We start from the raw sequence: 19,649 nt of genomic DNA on the forward strand, positions 1-19,649 counted from the left end.
TATTGTGCTTTCACTGTTATTAACGTACACACATAATAATTTACTACTTTGTATGTATTTGTGAACAATAATTCTTAACTGAACAAAATATCCATCACTTGTCAAAAAATGAACTAATTATAAAGAAATATTTTCAAATTATTTTGATAAATTAAAGGATGCACTTGAAAGATCCTTGTTTTTGAATTCAATATGTGCATATAAAGGTAGATGAACATGAACATATGTACATAGAATAAAATTTAATATATCTTATAAAATATACTGTTATACTTTATTATACGTAGATTGTGTATGGAAGTGTTCATTACAAAAAATAATTGTAGAATTCTTGATTTCATGTTGTTGTTAATAATGTGTCTGACTCTTTGGAATTTGTTTTTTTTTTAATTTAAAATTTATTGCATATTTTTTTTTATATTTCGGAACATTGTATATTTACCTGACATTTTTATATCAGAACATTTCTTTTTTGTGTAGAATAATTTATGGAAATTTTTTTTCTCTAACTAAGAAAATATTTTAAATTGCCAGTTGTTGCTACAAAAAACATAGGGTTTTTTAATATATTGTCAGATATGCAGCCTGATTTGAGAAGTTTTGTCAGATTACACAATATTTCAATAAAAAAAAAATTGTCACAAGTTAAGGAATTTAAAAATACTTAAGAAACTGTTCAATATTACATTTGTATTTGTAAAATACAATGAATTATAGTTTGTTTTAAAAATTATATATTGCATAAAAGTTGTATGGTCACAGAGGGACATGAATTCTTATCAAAAATTTTACACATATGCACACATTCGCATAATGCATATTTAAAATTCTACAATATAAAATAAACTTCTTATAAATACAAGAAAAAATTTATTAAAATTTATATGACCCTAAAAGTATGCAATTTTTTGACATATTATATTTTATTATTCCCTACGGTTATACAAATTTTAAGAATTATTACAGCAACTTATAGAAAATTATACCAAAACATATTAAAATTATTATATTATATAAAATTAAATATTAAATTATTTATTTATATACAGTAATACATAAGTCTAATATATAAATTGAAAAAAAAAAACAAAGAAAAAAAATTAAGGAAATGCAAATTTAAAACTGCATTTTCTCATATAAAGCAACTATTTAAAAATAAAAAAGAGAGGGAGAGACGTAAATGGTTATTAAAGAGAAATGAGCAGTAACGTACGAAAATATACCACGTTTTGCAACAATAATAAAATAAAATGCAAGAAAAATTTAAGAGAGAAAACAATATTATGAAGAGAGTTTAAATATATTAGATTGAATTGACTTTTAAAGAGAGAGAATCTTTACTTTTCATATAGTAGAAATTTTATATGCAGCAGAATCTTATATCAATGTATTCATGTTCTCTTATAATATAAAGTTACATATACATATGTTTAAAATTTAATTTATATATGTACATATTCTTCTATATAAAAATGTACTTTTTTATTGCTCATTTAAAACATATATCTATTATTATTATTATTTACTGTATACATAAAATATTTTACATATTAAATACATATAGTATCTAATATATTTGTATGTATGTACATGTACATAATAGAAAAAAACAGATTTTGTCAAGGTTACAGTTATTGCAGTTTTGCTTTATATATTATGTGTATAAGTATATATACATATGTATATGCTTTATAATTAAATATTGTGAATGGTAAGTTGTTCCTGTTCCCATTTTTTTTAAAACAATTCTACTTAAATCCTTCAAAAACAGAAAAAATCCAAACTGCAATGCTCTTATATATTGTTTGGTATTTTGTTTGATTTTGGTGCGGAATAAAATTTTTGTTATTGTATCTAGATATTGAGGAAAGAAATATAATTTTTATGACAAATATTAAACTACAAGGCAAAACCTTTTGTGTATGTTGAAGATCTCGCCATAGTCTACAAGGGAACTACTTTGACCATCTACTTGAACAGAATATAATCAGTCATTGATAACAACTTAAAACTGGCGGTTGCATATTAAAGAATAAATTATAAATGGAATTTTCGGACTTATTATGGTAACAGAGCCACAAAGCCTATATAAGGGCATCTTTATGTTATGGAATATTTCAAGCTACTGTCTTATATGCCATACAGATTTGAGGTAATCCTGTCAGAAAAAACAGAGATATTATATTACCACGTATTCAAAATAAAATAATAAAAACTTGTTGAGATATGAAGTACGAACTCCAACAAGAAAGATTTGCGACACTCTTAAAGTATTACCGTCGAGTTTGGCAATTACCAATATACACACACAAATGTAACATCTATTATGAATAGCAACATTCATAGCTACTTTAACAGAAATTCGAGCACTAAAAGAGTGTAGAAATAAAATAATAAAATATCCTTGTTCAGTTACAATAAAATTTTCAATATTTTAGAAAAAAAATTTCATTATAATTTTAATAATTCAATCAATTTTTTTAAATAAATTATTTTGTTACTAGAATTTTCATAGAATTTTCAATTAGGTACATATACTTTGTATTTGTGTATGTGTTTTTTCAATTAAGTCTATATGTACACTAATTTTCCTATATATGCGTAGTAATGTTCTAGCATTTATATATATTTTTAAATTGAATTAAGTTTTATATACTTATATATAAATAGAAATTGTCAGACAAAAATAATATGTACTGCAATTGAACATACACGCATACATATACGAAAAAAGTATGAATAAAACACAGAGTAAAAAAAATTCACGGTCAAAAATCAATATTTTAAAATATATATACAAAGTACAAAAACTGTAATTGTACATGTATATATATACGAAATAAAATAAATGTAGCTACTGAGAAAGAAAGAGAAAATTATTGTTTTTTTGTTTGTCTAAAAATGCAATAATAAGAAAAGCTCTTTTATTTTTTATAGGTTTTTTAACCCATTTGCGTAAAATGCTAATGTGAAAATATACATAAGTACGTACGTATGTGTATGCATAAGTAATTAATTATATGTATTTAAAATTGTTATACAATTATACGTAATAGTAAAGTATAAAAGGAAAATTTTTATGAAATATTTTTTTTTATAATAGAAAGATTTCGGAAAAGAATATAGAATTTTAGAAAAAAACTTGCAGTAATTGCTTACATAATAGTAATATATAACTATGAAAACGACCATACTGTTTGATTTAATGTTTATAACACCAGTAATAAAAACTAGGCATTTACTGCATTAAATATCCCAACGTGATTTCAAAAGAATTCAGAGTTCAGTAGATCATTTTAATTTCATCTAGTTATGGTGGTTTTACTATTGTTATAGACTAATCATACACATTGTGCATAATCATAAACTATACTTTCTTGCCCCGAAATATATGCAATTTTTTATATTGTTTTAAATACTGAATTAATAAAAAGCATTGCAATTCAGGGAACGTCAGTAAATTTTTTTTGTAATTTTTGTAATTATATGCAATAAATCAATTTTCAACAAATTTTCAACCATTGTAAAATTGAAATTTTCATGTTATTTGTGATTTTGTTTAAAAAATCTTGTTTATTTTTGACGTGCGTCTAATGATTTATTGACATTTAAGGTAACAAAATAAATTGCTATAAACGTATACAACTGAATAATATTAAATATGTGTGACATTCATCATACTTTACAGTTATTTTATTCCAAAATAATTTTAATATATGGTTATAATTTTAATATTTTATTGTATTTATTATGAGTTGTGATATATTTTGAAATTGTGCAAAAATTTTTGATTTTGATTAAAATCCAATGACCCAAAAATAATAAATATTTTTTAGAATATTATGCAATTTATTTGAAAATTTAAATTTAAATTGCAATTTATAAAATATAGTTTAAAAAAATAAAAATACCGGCACAATTTCATCATTCAAAAACAAATAAATAAAAAAGAAAATTAAAATACCTTTATACAGTAGTGTTCATAAAAATTAGGACACTTTGAAAAATGATTATTGTTTTTTAAACCAGAAAAGATAAGGCCTGGAGCAGTTTCGAAATATTAGTCACAAATATGTTTTTGAAAATAAAAAAAGTGGTGTCACATTAAAATCAGCCCCCAGCCAATCTGTTCTTATCCATTGACAACATGAAGCTTGCATTTGGATTCATCTATGAAGATAATAGTATCCCACAATCATTAGATCAATTTAATGTGTTCTTTGACCCGTTTTAGTCTTACACTGTTACAGCAAGGCTTCAGAAAGAACTTATGAATAAATTGACGTGATTTTAGTCCTTTAACTAGTAGTCGTCTACGTATTGTGGCAGCTTATATTTTCAATACGTACTGTAACAGATGGTATTTTGGTTCTTCGTTCATGCTCCATCTTTCAAGTAGTAAATCTTTTTCGCTTGAAGTAATAAAATCTTTAATACGATGCGTGAGCCCTACTTTTATACTTGCACAAAAGTATACCTGATGTTACTCTTGAATAAAGATACCGTCTACCTGATTTCAATTACGTGTTAAAGATCTTTTATATTCTTGAACTTTTATACGTGTCCCAACATTTAAAAACATCACTGTATACGTATACAACATACCTTTGGGGTAAAGGCATTATGTAGGTGACCTATATGTATTTTTGTAAATCATTACATAACTCGAATGAATTATGATCAATCATTTATTACTTAATTTCGTTACGTATGCATCTATATGGTATAATACTAAAGTAAATGAAAAAAGGATATAAATTTTCAATTAATTTGGATACTTAAATGAGAAAGGAATGGAGGAAGAGGGGGAGGAGATATGACAATGAAACGTGTATTAAAAATTATGAGCTCAGGGGGATAATGCGAAAAAGTGCCAAATACGAGAACTGATCATAATATGCTGATAATAAAATTTAGTTCAAATTAATATTAATTACACTTAAATTAATTACAATTAAAATTTATATATAAATAATAAAAAAAAATTTCACTCAAATGGATATTCATTATACAATGGAAATTCTCTATATAACAAACGCTCTTACAGGGCATCTCCATTGGGCAGTAATTTATTTGTCATTGTAGCAAATGACTCTTTATGTAACGAGCGGTTTCTATTGTGCTGGAGTCTATAGTATTGTGTAGAGTACCGTAGTGCGGTACATAATACCAGCAAAATAATTAATTTAGTTATTAACCAGGTGTGTTATATAGGGACACTTACTAATATCACATATTTGAGTCCAGGTAACAGGCTGTTACTAACAGGAAAAACGGCTGCCAATTTTAACGGAATTTTTGTGGTTGAACTTACATACAATCGGAAGCTGAAAATGAGACAACGAAAAACGTTCTCTGTAAATCTCGACGGTTGGCCAGAAGGTGACTTCTGAATCTACAGAACTATATGTGATCTGAGGCTTGAAGTGATCTATGGGAGACTCCAGTAATTCGACTGACTCCCATTACTTGCAATCTACGAGTATCTAATTTAATTTTTAATATTTTAAGAACGCTTTCAAAACAGAAGTTGCATGATTTTCGAAGTTCGCTTTGGATAGAATTCCGAATATAAATTTACTTAGGCAGTAGAATATTAATATTCCCTCAGTTTATGAGTTCTCTGATATTTTGCTTCTGTTTTAAAATTAAAAATTGGATTTAAGCCAAATACAAGAATAAAAAAAGCAATTTCCACCCTATTTAATATTATTATAAATGTTAAATATGAATCATACATACACATACATTATATTTTATATCAGGACATTAATAAAGAAGATAAAGGATTTATGTATGAGAAAAAAATTTATCACATATGTTTGTGCTCAAATCTTTCATAAGAATCTTATCGTGTATTTTTTTAACTATAGAAGTATGTATGTATGTAGTTAATCTTTTCAATAAACATATACACAATTACACACAAACACTCATTCTTCATCGTTTATATAAACATATTCTATTGTTTCGTATATGAATTTTGGCCGAATTCACATTACATTGTTAGAGTTCTCATATTTTGTACATAAATACAATAAAGAAAATATATAATATACTTTATACATAAACATTCGTACATAAATTTCATTTTATTAAAATGTGCCAATTGCAAGAATAACAAAAAAGTAAAATATTATATAAAAAATAAATAAAGTAATCAGAATAAAAAGATTCCAATGAATCATAAGCTCATACACAAACACATTCATGCATACGTCTTAAATATACGAGCATATAAGCAGAGAAAGCAATAACATTATGTTAATGTTATGTAATAAGAACGTTATATTAGTGTGTGGTGCATATGTTTGTGTTAGATTATAATTATGATCATTATATTTATTTGATTTGGCATTTTTCAAGGAATAAAAACACAAACAAAACAAGAACAGGCAGAAGAAAACAAATCTTGGTAAAAAAATTAAATATTTCTTATTTGGATTTATTTCTTTATTATATTAATATAAATTTGGTTATGTGCTATATATATACTTGTTATTTTGAATACTCATCCGTCCGTTTATTAGCATTACTTTATGGTTAATAATAATATTTGTTTTTCAATTAATTGTGGAAATTCAAACTTTATTTTTGGTATACACTGACAGCCTAAAACTTTTAGATATTCAAATGTTTATATATAGGACGAAAGGGGCGGCAGATAAGAACCTTAAAAATACAACTAAAACGATCCACAAGACTAAAAATATGGGAGCAGGATATGGCTTGTACGATAAAGATGCCGACACAAAGAAACTGTAAGCAATGCTATAAATTCTTAAGAGTTTTCTGTAACGTGCACTGGACAAGACGAACAGCAAATACAAAATTCTGGACGACTCATCAATGAGTAGAATTCCGCAGCAGAAGAAGAAAATGAAAGTGAATTAGGCGCAACATGCGATGGGATGGAACTGGCACAATTAAATGGGTGTAACACAGTTAACATGGAAGGAGATTAGTCCCGAAAGAATTGGCCCTAACTGAAAAAACATTAGAAGAAATAAAAATATTGGCTCAAAATTGAGTTTGATGGCTTGTAGTAGCCTCATGCTCCCAAAATGTGTGTTTTGTCATTTAGACATTACTTTCTAAAACAGAATACTTGCAAAACAAATTTAAAAAAAAAATTAATTACCTTTCTATAAAATTTCTTGAACTATTTTTCTATAATAATTTTTTTGTACGTACCTGAAAAATAGAAAAGAAAAATTTAAGTTAATTACTGTTAGATCAAAAAAAAATTTTTGTTAATTTATAAAAATTTATTGTTAAATTTCAACAATTTTCAAAAATTTCAACAATTTTCAACAATTTCAACAATTTTTAACAATTTCAACAATTTATATTTATTATAGGAAAAATTTTGACCTATAATGCGTTCGGTGGTGAATTAATTGATTGATTGTAATTAATTGATATGAGTGATATTGCTCCAAAATTCATTCCTAAAAGAGCTAGAATGACAAAATGTGTAGTGTAAACATGTGGATATCTTCCTACAGATATTTGGAACAACCTCTGCAAAAATTTTTATATTTTTTACAAAAAATTAAAACAAATTTATGAAAAAAATACAAAATTAATTGCCTACCAACACCACAACTTTGTTAAATGGAAAAAGGATTTTTTGAACTTTTTGTCTTGATCTTTGAAGATTAAATAATTTTTAAGTTACTTAAAACTATATTTAAATATTATAAGATCAGACAAGGATTATCATAAAATTCTCTTTTAACCTATACGTTTGTACCTATACCTACACCTTCTCAGATTAAAAATGCATTAAATAATTTTGCATATTTTGAATTAAAAATTTTTTATTTACATCAAAGTTTTTCAATTTTATTTTAATAATCTTTAGACTAGACAAAAATTTTTAATTTTAAAATTTTCTTTTTATAAATTAAAATTATAATTAAATTTTATAGGGAAAATTGTTCAAGAATTTGTTCTCCTCTTTAATTTTCTTATTCATATTTACATTAGTTTTCTATTTTTGAAAACTTTTCTCTTTTTTGTCTGTATTCCGCGAAGGAAGGCATGGAAGTGTTGTTTCAGAACTTTATGCTATTTCGAGAGCTTCCGTTCGTTTCAGTCTTTCTGTGCTAACCCTCTTCTTTTTAAGTTGAGAGGCCTCGGTAGCCTATATTTCTATGACACAGTTCCTTATTTCATCAATTACTTCGAAGATATCAATATAAATATGAGTTGTTATTGCGTACATACCAGGGAGGACTCACCAGATAATGAAGTCCCTTATTTTCAGCATAGCTATATGTTCCATATCTCCATTTAGTTATGTTGTATCTTGTCAATCTACGCTGATCTAGCAACCGACATATATTTCTATATTTGTTTTCAAATTTCAAATAAATATGCAACTTTAATAATGAAAAATTAATTCAATTTCAACCAAAAATTGAAAAGTAGAACTTGAACTTGAAACATGAGACGAAAAACCTCAACAAACATCAAACCAATTTTCTCATTTAGAATATACATAGATGACCTCAACATTGAAAATGCGATAATTTATCAAGTATAAGCAGATATAAAAGCGCATAAAATCAATCAAGTAGACGTAGCAAAGTAAAATTATTGAGCATTCTAAATTTAATAATCAAGCTATTTATTATAAAAGGATATCGTTACGTTACTCTGTATGTAATCCTTATAAAATTTTAAAATGCACATAACATTAAATTTACACTTGAATTAAGTTTATATTGAATTTAATACTTGAAGGTTATACGACGATTCTTTTGAAATGTTTTTTTTTGTAATTGCAAAAGGGAAATAAAATATCCTTTGAAAATTGATTAAGGTCGAGAAAATGATGTATATATATATATATATATGTATATATGCAATAAGAGATAACGAAATCAATGAATTTTTCTTGTTCATCTTAACCTTAAACTTATCAAATAAAAAATTTCAATCCGTTTTTCTGATTTTGCAATCAAAAATCCTTCAATTGTTTAAAAAAATTTTAAAATTTAAAATCTCTTAAGCAAATTAATGGTATGTATATGCATACATAATCACCATTTGTGTGTGTGAAATCACATGATAATATTATAATGTGTTTAGAGGGTTTGATTGCAATTTTAAATTAAATATTTTGTGTGTGTATGTGTGTGTGGGCCCACATATACATTTCTAATAAGTGAGTAATTTCCCTTTGCATTGTGTCATTTTTTTTTTTGTATGTTTTGTATTTTAAATAAAATTAAATTGAATTTTTAATTACTAAGTGCCTTTATGAGTGAACATGTACATATTTATGTAAGAGTTGATGGCACAAAATTACTTTATATAATACTTAATAGTGTCCGTATACAACTGAAACTGATTAAATCCAAATATCTATATTTTTTATAGAAAAACAATCAAAGGTTTAATAAAGGTTGCTTTTCTCATTGTTTACTATACGAGTTCGTATATAATATACAGTTTCGGACTTAGGAAAACGGAGTTTATTTTTAAAATTATTGAATCGTTCTCTCTTATGTCGATTATATAAAATACACTCAATTTAAGAGCGTAAATTTATCGAAATGACGCAATGGAATTGTGCATACAAAATTTCTAATTGTGAGAAATTTATGGTTTAATGTCCCTCAAATCCATTCCTGCTGAACTGTAGTAATGACAATTGCCTTCCGAATGCAAAAACCCACAACAATGATGACTTGCTGCGTTACAATATACTGAGAATAGATCAAATAAGTGAGGAAAAAGAAAATTATAAAATTTTCAAAATTTCTGAAAAAAAAAATAAAGAAATTAAAGGATATAGAAATATTGCAAAAAATCCTTGCACTTTAAATTTACATTGGAAAATATCAAATACATATATGCATACATACATTTATGTCATATTTATATATTGTGTTTATGACATATTATGTAAAAGGATTAAGTATAATGAATAAATAAATAACAAAAATTTCTTTATTTTTTTTTATTTTTCATTATTTTTTGCCTTTAAAAATAGATAATTAAAAAGAAGAAACAAATTTGTGTTTTTTTTTTTATTACAAGGACAAAATTTATTTGAATTGAGAATGTGTGTATGTATGTACGTACTTACGCAATATTCGCATATTTATATATTGGTTGGTTTTATGGATTCGATAATATTGTTTGTTAAAAAGTTTTGAAAAGTTTATTATTTACACATGTATATAAAGTGTAACATAAGTATGTAAATGACAAGAAATCTAATTGCATACACATACGTACGAATTAATATAAATAAAGTAGTATGTAAGTGTTTAAAATAATTTTATGACACATAAGGATAATTTTGTATTTCGATGCGTTCATTTATTTAAGTAGTTTCAAGTTTCTTCAACCATTATGAAACTAATGTACATATATGAAATTATATAGGAAGGTAAGAGTCCAGAATCACAATTAATAAAATTATAATTTCGGTAACAAACTGTGCTTATACCTTTAATATTAATAATTTAAAGGCCACTGCGGGTGCCATTATAGCAATAGTGGACTCTTACCAAATTTCTTGGCAGATAGAAATGTTTCATTAAACTCAACGAGTGACTTTGTACCGGCTGCCGGGGATGATGAGACAGGCGATCAATTGTTACTTTGCGAGTCCAGAACCCTTTTTCAGGAATGGACCCAACAAAGTCTCTGAGTTCTAGGAAGCGAAATGGAAGAGAAAATACTGGGGCTGTAGAGGATGCGACCGGGGTTTCGGCGAGCAAAAGAGTTTTTAGACAATTGTGATCAAGAGCGCTTTAAGAAAATTATAAGGATGCCAAGTAATCATATGACAGTTCTTACAAGTTTTTTTTTGTACAAAATTTCAAAAATTTTAATCAAACTTGCTGTTCAATATTTCAAAACCACTTTCAGTATACTTTAAATGTACTTATATTTATATAGATAAGGTCAAGACACTATCAGAATAAATTTCGAAACCCTACATATAAACAAATAAAATGTGAATAAGTACAATTTTCTCTGTCATTTCAATTACAATTTTTAATAATAATTTTTTAAGTTGGATTTTTTTTTTCTTTTGCTCTTAGAATAGCAAATAATAATATTAAAAAATTTTTTTTCTGCAAATGAAATGAAAATGAAAAAAAAAGGACTTTAGAAAATAAATAAAATACATGAATGTGTTTGTGTGCAAGTGTGGATGTATGTATGAGTCATTTGTACAAATATTTTGTTGTTTTTCTTAGTTTAAAATGTAAATTTTAAAATGTTTTTTTTTTCCTTTTTGTTTTTCATTTATTAAAAAATGTCTTTTAATTTTATTTAGAAATGCAAATAGATTTAAAATTTTAATGCATTCATTGTTCATTTTTCTTAAAGTATGTAATATGGTTTATAGAATAAGGGTTGATTAAAAAATATAGTAGCATATAGGATACTTGAACTAATGATATGGAATCACCCACGTAAAGAAGGGCATGACATCATGGATTAAGATAGATTTCTTAAAACAACTGGGTACCTTTGATAGGCAACTTGTAATTGTACGCCCAATGACGCTCTGATGAAAACAAGGCGATTCTAAAAAAAATTCTGACATTCTAATGATTTTCATTTTTAAAATTGTGAAAATTTGTATACAAAAAAAAAATTCTAATTTTCAATATAATTAATATTTCAAACAATTATTAAATTGAAATCCATCTACTGGAAAATAAACGAAACTAATTCCTCTAATATGATTCTTTATAAAGACTGGTATGTAGTTAGAAGTATTATTCATCGGGAGAGTCATGATATAATCTCATAACATACGGAATATGTTATGAGAGTTTAAGTCAAATCGTAAGTTTTATTTCTCGAGTGCTTATAGTTTAATATAATGAGAGTTTTCTGTATTCATATAGAATTTGTGTACAATCAAGAAAATTGAAATTTCTTTTTTCTTAAATAATAAGAAATTTTCATATTTTATACAAAAAAACAAAAATAATTTTTATTATTTTAAAAACATTTTCATTTCATAAAACTTAAATATTTTTGTGGAGTAATTATACATTTAATAGTATCTCTGTCTATTAAATTACGTAAGAGTTGAAAAATGTCATAAAAAATGACATATTTACTCATAATTCAAAATATTTTCTATACTGTCTGATCGTATACTTAATAATGTTACTAAGTAACATTTATTTTTTACATGTTACTTAAATTTATATATTTGGTTATTAAATTTTTTTGCAGTTGTATGAACACGAAAGAAGAATAATGTGGAATGGAGTTGAGAATTGAAAGTTGAAATTGAAATTTAATATGTAGTTTTGAATTTTGAAGCGCCATTTGTATGAAGAATACGCCAAATTTGGAATTGTGTATGTCGGCAACGCTACTTTTTGACAAATGGTCAGAAATCAAAATCGTTTCTGCCTGGAAAGCAATTTATTCGAAAAATGACGAAAAATTGGAATTTCGTCTGTCTGAAACGCTATTTTAATGAAGAATACGAGTATACAAAAATTCGAGTTGCGGCTGTCTTAAATGTTATATTCTTGTGTAAAATGCCCATTCTTGTGAAAAATTAAAATAATGTCAATCTGGAACGCTAATGCATAAGTGTTATATTAGTACTCTTTTTATATTAAGGATATTACAATTAAAAAATTTAATTAAATTTTATTTCGTGTTCTAAGCATATTTTAAGTAACTTAAATGGACAATTGTCCTCTTATTTATTTTTGTATATAAAACAAACGCAAATACAGAATTTACTAAATTTTTATGTACGTATATATTGTGTACTAAGTACAATACAATATTAGTACTATATATATATGAATATAACAATATAGAAATTAGATTAAAATTATAATTAAATTTTGGGATTATAAAAATTGTACAGGTGTTTGCTTTTCAATTTATTTCGTTTCTCTTTTCCATAATTTAATTAAATTTTCAATATAACATATCGATATACATATATATAAATAATATATACATATGTATATAAACATGCATTTATTGAGGAAAAAAACTAAGTTAATCGATTTTTACTTAAAAAAAAAAAAAATATTCATTATTAAAGATATAAGGTGCACCAAAGACAAAAAATAGGCAGGCAAGAGTTATTCAAAGTGCAATAATTAGAATTCATAGCAGTGGTCATGTCAGCAGAAGATATCTTAGATTCAAACCCTAGTTGAATCAGAAACAAGTATTTCCAAATCCAATATTGTAAGGTTTCAAATCCAATGCAATACGAAACTGATTTTATAGAACTCAATTAAAAACAAAGTGTTTCATTCAATTTTAAATTGAAAATTATTTGGATCAGTTATCGTCAATCACAAGTCATATCATAATGGTTTTTATAATATAATATAGGTAATATTTTTGAAAATATAATTTCATGGTAAAACTAATCACAAAATGACTCCTTGCTTCCGGCACAATATTTCATGAAATCTAAAAAGAAAACAAACTTTTGTTAAGAATCATTAAACATAATTTACCAAAAATACTCGTGGCAAGTTTCTCCACAATACTGTCAACGGAAAAAGGGTTAATACAACAAGATTAATTCGATATTATTAATTTAAGCAGCAACACAATATTATCAACTTGCATTTTCAATTTAACACCGAAAGCCATTTATTATACAGAAATTTAAGTGTACTTTCTATACATAAAAATTTATTGAGAATCAATTTACATAATTTATGTCTGAACGATAATAAAATATATATACGAGATAATGTCAAGAGGTTCATCTTTCCTATATACACAAAAGTATGCATGGCATTAACAATTTTAACTTTTATGGGCACTTAATAACCAATACAAAAGAAATTTTTTAAAACCATAAATTTTCATAAGAGGAAGGAAATTTTTCTTTATACTTATATGTATATAATGTATGTAAGAGGTGTGAAAGGCTTTCATTTAAATCATCTTCTCCTTTTACTATAAATAATTGTTTCTTTTCTCTCTCTCGTTTTTTTTTTTACATTTATAAATATTCGCAGGACATCCTGTAAATTTTTGACAACAGAATAATAAAAGGATGAAAAAAAAATCAAAATAAAGAGAGGATATTTTTTTTTAAACCAATTCCGTTATCTTTTTTTACATAAGCGAATAAAATATAAAAAAAATTATAAAAGAAAAAAAAAAGGGCTAAACATTGTTGCACAATTATGACACAAAAAATTTTTTTCAATAAACCTTTATAGTCCTGCCTGTAACAGTAGTATAACGTTTCTTAATACAAACGAAAAAAAAAAAAATCTGTCCTATAAAATTTAAGTTCATTTTGTTTTTTATTTTTGATTTTACAACCTACATGACAATCGAACCTTATTATATACAAAGTGTCCTCACAAATGGATAACTAAATATGTGATTTAGTGAAGGTCCAACTCAGTTCAACTAAATCAAGTGTACTACTGTAGTAGTAGTAGAATAAGTAGGAGAGCCGGCCCCGCCCGGTTACCCATACGTGAAGCCTTTGCAAGTAAAGCATTAAAATATTGAATAAGTATATCAAAAAACGAAAATTTATAGTAATTATTTATATTTGGCGGACATCGAAGAACACTAACCGGAAATGTACCGAATTCTACAACGTTCTTCGATCTGAAATCACAACTTGTTGCTTTGAGAATAGAAATTACCATGGGAACAATTCTTGTTTTCAATTAATACCATTATTCCTAATTTAAATTAAAATTGTCGGAAAAAAGAAAATTGTCTTTCATATTAACCTCTGCTCCTCACGATTCACGCCCTTAAAATTCTTAAATTTTCAACAAAATTTTTTTTTTGGTATGCTTATTTATCTGGTGGTGATAAATTTTATAATATTTTTTTTTAAATATAAATTGAAAATTTTATTTACCTACTCACTTGCATCCATTCACCAGAGTAAGTAGACACATGTACAGGTTTCTTACTCATAATAAACACAAATTTCTGAATTCATATAGAAAATTAAAATTTTTATATCTCATGAGATAAATATATATAGATTGTCTGATGGTTTCAATTTATTTGCCCATACTATAAGCATATAATATGAAACTAGACACAAAAGTTCAATGATTTTCACATATATTGGTTCTTATATATGTTCTTCACACACAGAGAGTAAGGAGATCTAATAGAAATTGATTTGAAATTTGATTTTTTCCTCTTTTTCTTTTTTATTCTAGTTTTATTTTACTTTATTTTGATCCCTTTGGGAATAATGGTAGTGACACAAAGAATATCACAATTTTCTATATACAATAGTAGTACCGTACAGTAGTTATGATAAAGATATGATATAGAATTTGGTTTTTTTTACTTTGTCACTACAATATTATTACAGTAAAGCTCAAGGATAAAAGGACTTTGTGTGTTAGAATGGTTATATTGTAAGATTAATTTAGTATTATAAAAAAAGGAGTAAAAACTTCTGATTATTTAAATGTGTGTATGTGCCGGTATTGAAAAAAAAAATTTAAAAATTTTTGGTTTTTGTGTTCAATTCCCATCCTACTTCTTTCCTCAACCAACGTAGTTTTGCTATTTTGAAAAATCAATTTTAATACTTTGTGTGTAACACAAAACTATTATGGCCCATAAAAGTTTTAGAATATTAAAATGGATTTTTATTTATTTCAAAAAATTTTGTTCTTGTTTCTTCAGTTTTTTTTATTTTATAAATTGAAATTTGAACTACCAAATTGGTTATTGGTTCAATATTATAAAAATGATGTAAAGTCGAAAAATAGTTAAATAGTAAAGTAGTAAAATTTAAATTAAATATAACATAGTAAATAGAATTTAATATAATATTAAATATAACATAAAAATTTACATAGAATTTAAAAATTTAATTTTTTTACTAAAGTGCCACGTACTAGATTCAACTAATAAATGTGATTTATGTGATTAGTAAATAAATATAAATTTAATGTGGCTAACATTCACCGACGGCAATGGTAAGTAAACTTTTAGTTAAAATACCAAGAAAAATTAAATTTTGATTCGTAGTAAAGCTTCGCTTTGTGCCAACCGAATTCCCTTAGAAGTTTGTCAGTTAGTTTCGGTAATAATCAGAACTCAAATATAAAATTTAAAAAACGTAAAATCGAACCATAGTTCGCTTTCCGAACCCCGATCTTTCCGTACCCTTCTCTACCATGGAAAAGCACACTCCCACCGAAAATTCGAAATACGAAATTGGATGCCTTTATATAGCCTTTCTTATTGGATGGAAGGCAGTCACTAATAAAACACATTGTGACGTCGAAAATTATTTACGCTATTAAATATTATTTACACTCTGAGCTCTGATGTTTCAAAAAAAAACTTATAGAGCTCTCATCTTTCCAGACAGACATCTCTCTAGAAATAATTTACTTACGCTTCTCTACCATGCAGAAGTATGTTCCCAGTGAAAATTCGACATTTGAAATTTGGTGCTATATCATATAACATCTCTATGAGGATAAAGTATCAAAACCCATAGTGTACAAGTTTACTTAAAATCCTATTTCAAAATTTTCAAATTACGGCACAGAAAATATGCAATTTCGGAGATAATGGATAAAATCCTCGTCTTTCATTGTTTTGCGTCGTGTGTTTTTAACAATATTGTGTCAACTTGTCTATTACACAACTGGAATTAAATTTATTATATATATGGGTGTTCAATAATAAGAGAATAAATAATAATTTTTATTTATTATCCTTTCGAAATTATAATAAAATTTATATATTAATTGCATATATTAACTACATACTTATTAAATACCAATACTAACATATAAAAATTTTGTTACTTAACATAAAATATTATTAAAATTAATTGAATATTACAATAAAGCGACCTTTAATGCTAATTGACTCCTTATAACCTTAATATCTTCTACAGAGTAATTTGCACACCAAATTCGAAATAAATTTTCTGCATTAATATTTAAATCGTGAAAATTTCAAGGTTACTGATTATCTAAATTCTAAATTCTAAGCAAAAATGGCTTAAAGTAGGTGTATTTTTTTTTTTATTAAAGATAAACAAATTTTACATAAAATTATTTTTCATTTATAAAATTTCACTTAAATTAAATTTTCTCTATATTTTTAGGTGAGGTGAGTTGAAGTGCGAGAAAAGACTTGGTATGAAAATTAAAGGTAATTATTTATAAATGAAATTTTGTTGCTCTACTATTACTTTTAAATTGTAATATGATGTGAAAATAAATTAAATTTTAGGTTAAACTTGGAAATTTAGTTCTTTACCGAATTAATTACGATCATCTTGCATTGAATTTCTTGTTAATGGTTATATCAGTGGTTATACTAATTAAGAAGACTAATTTTGATATATTAGAGAGAGCTAAGAGCGTTTTTAAGAGAAAGAAATACGTTTCAAATACATTTACATACATACATATTTTTCTCTCAATTTAAAAAAATAGGAAAAATGTGTTCCGAAAATTATTTCTATTCAAATTGTCACATTTAATTTTAAAATTAAAATTAAATTGATTTGTGATTAGCAGATTTCTTCGTTTCGCCGAAATTTATTACCCGAGTTTTATTTAGATTTATATATAAATTTTTAGCATAACATACATAGATATGTAAATATGTACTGCAATTTAAATTTTTTAGCAAAATTAAAAAGTAATGACAGATAATGATAATTTATATTTTCACTGTATGCCTTGTTCATCTCTTCAATGTGAACATTGATTAGCACTATAGTAAATACAAAATTTTTATGATTATTTATATTTGATTAATTTTTACTTTAAAACAGAAAATAAGAATATTGTAATACATTTTAACAATTTGTATATCATTATGTACTTGCATTCATAAACGAAAAGATAAACGATACGAGTATTAGAAGCGCGTAAAAGAAATCCATTGATCTTTTCTATTTTGTTCTGATTTCCTGACCCAGTTTACTTTGATCTATTGATTTCTTTTGATGATTTACTTGCTTTTTCTGTTTCTCTCAATAAAATTAATCGTATTCGTATTCAATCGTTGCGTTATTTTTTTTTTGAGATCAAACTTCAAAACTCTCAATATGTTTTCATTACAATTTTTTTTTTTTTTGTTGAGATTCTCTAGTTTTCTCTTTTTTCACTGTACGTCTTTTATAATAATGTTTTATAATAATGTGTTGAATGAAATTTTAAATTGAATTCGTATAAAAGCAGTTTGACAACTTTTGCTATTCTTATAATTGATTCAAATTTTTTATAATTTTCAATTTTAAAATCGTCTTTTATAAGAAGTTGATTTTAATTTTTGATTTCTTGAGCACATTATGCTGTTGGTGTGTATATGTAAATACCAAACTGACTTCTTTGAAAGTAAAGAAAAATTTTTTTTTTGTAAATTATTATGACATTTTGTCTTTAAATCAGTTAATTGGTAATGAAAAATTTTTTACACTAGTTTGCAAAAAATGTTTTGCAATGAAATCAAAAATAAATATTTTTTTAAACGATGAATTTTAAATTAAAATGTTGTTTTGTGTATCTAATAAAAAATTAGTTTTTTAGTGAAAATAAAATGTCAAAATACAAGAAATTAAAAAAAAAAAATTATAAACTGGATTAGAAATTATTGACACATCGTGATCAAAATTATTAAGAGAAAAATGAATGACGTCACAGAAAGAAATTCATTTCACAAATTTATTTTTTTTTTTGCAATTATTGGCACGTTTTGTATAATGTCCTAGAGAAGAATCTTTAAAGCATACGCAAATTAGTATAATTCAAGTATTCATTTGACAGAATTTCGACGCTAAACCGATGCTATAAACAAAAAAAAAACAGTAAATAAAATAAAAAATGAAACTTGACCTGAATTTACTCATTTCATTGAAGAAATTCTTGATTTTAAAAATTGTTTTTGTAATCAAAATTTTTCTTTGAATTAAAAAGAAGACCAGCAACAAAAAAGCAAATAAAAACGGATTTGTAACTATTGCAATTAACTATTTGCAAGGATTTAAAAAAAATGTTTTAAGCAAAATTATTCCACAATTTCTTAAAATTCAAATAAAGCAAAAAAATTTATAAAAAGAAAAAAATTATTTTATTTTCTTTGAAAACGTCTGATTATCCCATTATATTAAAAAAAAAATTTTTTTGCTAAGTACTCAGTTTAAGTAAAATTTTTTGAACAAATATGCCTAATAATTTAATTCTTCCTTTTCGTCTTTCCGTTCGTCAATTATAATTTTACATCGTTTAAGATACACGACCAAGATAAGACTATATTACACTAGAGATGGCGTTACAATGCACCGTAACTAAAGAGGCTGGTATATATTGCTCTTCCCCTATCCAGTTAACACGCCTAAAACGCTCCTTTCCAGAGAAATGGCATCGAAGTCTACTCAATTTTCCTTACAGAACCTGCAAGTGCACTCAACTTCCAGGTCCAACCTCCACATGTATGCTTTGAGTCAGCAGTGTCCCATTAGAAGACACATGAGCATTCTTATTTGGTTCCTATTATTGACCAGAAGCTCCTTGGTCTGTCACATCTCAAAACAGATACCCTACATGTTTCCAATCTCAGCCTTTCCCCCTTCTTCCTGAGTTCTTCCCGTTTCCGCTATGGCCCAAATTTATAAAATGGTCACATAAAGGCTA

General features: G+C 25.5%; 1 protein-coding gene across 1 annotated transcript in view; it reads right to left on the reverse strand.

Annotated features, from left to right (window-relative positions):
- Positions 1–6,956: 6,956 nt before the first annotated feature.
- The window catches only part of LOC129616170 (GATA zinc finger domain-containing protein 10-like), a 39,455-nt gene continuing 26,762 nt past the window's right edge, over positions 6,957–19,649 (reverse strand). The window contains exon 4 of the transcript XR_008697520.1: positions 6,957–7,194. The gene's annotated coding sequence lies outside the window, so the exon portion shown is untranslated. The remainder of the gene's footprint in view (positions 7,195–19,649) is intronic.

The sequence above is a fragment of the Condylostylus longicornis genome, unplaced genomic scaffold (assembly GCF_029603195.1).
Source record: "Condylostylus longicornis isolate FDR11 unplaced genomic scaffold, ASM2960319v2 ptg000005l, whole genome shotgun sequence".
In the NCBI taxonomy this organism is placed as follows: Eukaryota; Metazoa; Arthropoda; class Insecta; order Diptera; family Dolichopodidae; genus Condylostylus; species Condylostylus longicornis.